Here is a 4,311-nt window from a genome sequence, read left to right as displayed (position 1 = left end):
AGCCAATCTGCAAACTACTTTCTTTCCTCATTTTTTATTTTAAAAAAAAGCTTGGGGAAGGGACCTCAATCCGACGGTCAAAGGTCACTCTCCTATTTAGTCTGACCTGCAGTGCTGATTTCTTCATGCTCCGTCCCCACAATAAGCCTGCTTTTCTAGCACTAATTCCTCCTTCTTTCACATCTCTTAATCCCTTTGTGACATTTTTCAGACCGTTGCAACCCCATTCTAGCAGTCACAAGTGGGGAAAGTACGAGAATTCCAGGTTTAACTCAGAACTCATCTTTCAGTTATATATAGAAAATGCAGTCACGCGAAACAAGCCGTGCATACGAAATCAAGTCACCTGTGAATGAGTGAAGAAAATTTCCATACGGAGTTGAGTAGAATTACATTTTACGACTATATCATATATCCTAAGCTTTAATTATAGTTACTGATATGAAATAAATCTTAACCGGATAATGTGCACAGCTAATTCATCGATTCTGTACGGCAAAGAAAAAACTGTCCGGATACTGGGCACATGACATCAAAACTAAGTGAATGTTTCTGGCCTCCGTTATTCCAAACAAATCGAATTTCAAGAAGAATGAATAAACTTTCTGAAAACCTGACTTCCTTAAGAATCTTCACTTTAAAAATAAAACAGTTTCTTTGAAAATATCACATATTACCCTCCCTTTTCTGAGCAACACTAATTTTACTGCGCAGTAAACAGCGTAAATATTAGCCATGAAAAGTTTACTCACCTGAACAGAACGGCGTCTTCTGCGACTGTTTCGCAAGCTTTCAAATCGCCAAAACTTTCATCTTAAAGCTGAAATGTTCAGTTTTCATTCGAAATACTTCGTTTACCGAGAACTGAAAAGGGCGCCTCAAAAACTGAGTTTTTGTTTCAAGTGTCCGGATACTGGTACCGTCCGGATACTGGGCAACATACTGTATCTACCACAAGCATTTTTCAAGCTAGTGTAAGTAGCTTTACATTCAAAGTTTGAACAAGCCTAGGGGCGATCATTTATTCCGAACCCTGTTGCCAAGTGATCGTGATGTAATCAGTTGTTGTGTAAGTGAAGAAAGGTGATAAACATCGACGCGCGAAATAAGCATGAGTTGTTCTTGTTAGTACACGGGGCCTGGTGTCTCTCTAACAGGACTCAGTGGTGATCACATCATTCGACTAGCAGATCAAGAGAAAAATCTTGAGTGAAGGTCACGCCAGTGGCGAACGATAGACTTACACGGCACAATTCCCTAGCGCCTTGGTTCCTCGGTCGAATGAGCAATTTGATAAAGAATGCAAATGCTTGCTTCGCGGATCATAGAGTCGATGAATTTTTCAGGTACGACAACTGTTATGAGAATTTAATACACCAAGAAGAATCTGCCAGAAAGCGAGCTTGATCGAGTGGAACCGGGACCGGTAAGCCGAAAAAAGGTGTGGGTGCACGATGTTAGCCTGCGTAGCTGTCCGTATTGTCTTGGTGCCCGATTAAAGTTTTCACAGCGGAGCCATGATCCAAAAAAGGGAGTGGGGACGAGGCGTTTGTTCAATTTTCTATTTCTCGCGGCTTACGCCGATTGTGACTGCTTCGCCGCCAAATCTCACTCGACTACTACACAATACCACCAGCTACGCAGGCTAGCACAATGTAGGAAAGAAAAAACCGAGTGCAAAGGTCAAGTCTCAAGTCAACTGCGCCTTCAAAATCGAAGCGCTCGGAAGTTAAAAGATTTGAGAAGAGATGCATATAATTTATTTATGAGAAAAAGTTCGTGATAGAGCAAGAGCAAGAACAAGTTCGGCTTGAACTAGAAATGGAGAGAGGGAATGTCTGATCTGGAATTACCCTGAAGGTAGCCTGTGAACAGGCTCTCTGAAAGTACCCTGGCTCCAGCGGTCCGTTTTCAAAATACCTGGAATAAAGTAGACCATGAGGAATTAGGTAATCATGTACACTCAAGCACTAGCCTGCGTGAGGACGTCTCCTGTTTTCTTTGTTGCAAAAGGAAAAGAAAATAGGAGACCTCCTCACGAAGGCTTATCAAGCACTAAATCGTTTACAGATGTAGGCATATTTTTTACTACTATGTAGAAAGCCTGTTCCAGGCGTTCGGATAATGGAGTGCGGCGCCAAGAAGAGAGCGAGAAACACACAATACCCCACCCCTTCGTTTTTTTTTTCTAATCACATCTCTTTGCGCTATCCCCACGATCTGAACGCCTGGAACAGGCTACTGCGTAGACTGCGAGCGATCGCCCTCTTTTCCTCAGAGCCATGCGCCGCGAGTGAAAACGTAAAATTATGCAAATTAATGGTAACCCGAGCTGATCCGCCTAAAAATAATGATTAAAAACTGTTTAAGATAGTTATCCCTTAAACTCCCTAGGGCCGTCTACAATCAAAATTCAGATAAATCTAAAAACCTAATTTAATCTTTTAAAATACTGATATTGTATTAGCACCCAGTGGTAAAAGAACTGCCGAGGCTGACTGCAAAACCCGGAGGCGGCGGGGGGCACTCTCTGGCCTATACGGGGAGCCGGCTCCGCCCCCGGGCTGCAAAACAGTCCTTTCTATTTCTTGATGGGTTGGAAATGTTTGATGGTAGATACGAGGTCAAGTGTTGTCTACTGTTAACAGCCCACTGAAAGATTTCTAGTCACTGATGAAGCAAAGGGATCCCTGTGGCTGAACCTCAATGAAAGGAGCGAAGGAGTTAAGATCAAGGTTTATTATCCCAGGAAATGGGGTATTTTGTTAAGTAGACTATAATTTACGTCCTTGTCGTTGTCTTTTGAAGAAGCCAAAGTGCTGAATTATGCTAAGAACCCGTGCTCACACCTCAAGGATTTTGTACCGGACACAGAAGGGATGGTGCGGTGCTTTCGCATGTGGGATTTGGACGCGAGAGGTTTTCACAAAAGCACTTGGAGATTTTGGATCAAGAAAAATCACATTTTAGCTGTCTGTTGTCCGGCATCTGAGTATTGCAAAAACAAACCGCAAGAGTTAGAACCAATTTATTCACCCAACAAAGAAACGAGACCAAAGGATCCTATTTGAGCTTACCAGCTCTTGTAATATACAACTATCCCCCGAAGGGGAGGCGAATAATGCTGGATATATATCAGAGAGGCGAAGCGTCGAGGTATATATCTAGCGCTATGAGCCTACCCTGAGGGGAATGATTGTTTTAGTATTTACCAAATCAGTTGGATAAAAATCAAAAAGGAACTTTCTGTAAATAAAAGACGTCACTTTGTTAGAGTTTGTGTACGTACGTTTCAACTGACAGTGTTTCGGGGATCATTTTTTCTTACGTTTTGTTGGAAATTCAGCGAGAAAATTCTTTTCTACCGACCAGAAACAGCGACAAGCAAAATTTTTTCTCTATCTTGGTATTTTTGGGGGCAGCTACTTCAGTTACCGCTAAAATTTCATCTTTCGAAATTGTCGCGAAACGAGAAGCCATTTTGAATCCCGCCCCAAAACAGTGACTCAATATCCAAGGATATTCCGAGTTGCGAGAGCCAATCAGAACGCGCGTAAATTGCTATCCAATGATTTGGTGAATACTAATAATCAACATTGGTTACTAAAAGGGCTCTCTTGGATAATGAGCACAACAGGCAGTCTGTATGTAATGGCTGCTTTTATGCCCAGAGGTGCAGGAAGAAAACTGAAGCTCGCATCTAAAAATTACAATACAAGTGGCCACACTATTTTTTAATTGTTTTTATTGACATTAATTAACAGAAGGATACAACGGTACCCAATACTTCCGCTTATGGATTATGACATATGTTCACTCCAATAATTTACAGCGAAACGGCAGCACCAGGGGAAGGGACAAGTGGCTGTTTAAAAATGGTCGTCCACTTAATAGAGGTTCTTTTTTCGATGGTTATGACAATTATGTCTGCCGGAAGCATCGGTAGCTGGCCTCCAAATGGCGAGCCGCAAGCCTTAGCTACCGAAATATGGGGGAAAATTTGTCCCCCATCTGACCAGGAAGCCATTGTTTAAATTCAGCCAAGCATAGACCGTTTACAGCTTGAAACCATACTTGAGGTGAAATGCGAATCTCCTTTCGTGACCTCCTACTGAAGCTTTATTCGACATATCTTTCAACGGATCATTTTAGCAGACACTACAGAAATAATAAAGCTGAGCTGATGAGACGAACACAACTAAAGAAAAGAACCTGGTGAAATAAAAATCACTCCGAAACAGCGCACCACTCGGGAAAACTTGTGGCGGTGTAGAAGAGTTTTGCACAAATTATCTAACCGGGGATACCTCA

The sequence above is a fragment of the Porites lutea genome, chromosome 7 (assembly GCF_958299795.1).
Source record: "Porites lutea chromosome 7, jaPorLute2.1, whole genome shotgun sequence".
Classification (NCBI taxonomy): domain Eukaryota; kingdom Metazoa; phylum Cnidaria; class Anthozoa; order Scleractinia; family Poritidae; genus Porites; species Porites lutea.
This window is presented reverse-complemented; position numbering follows the sequence as displayed.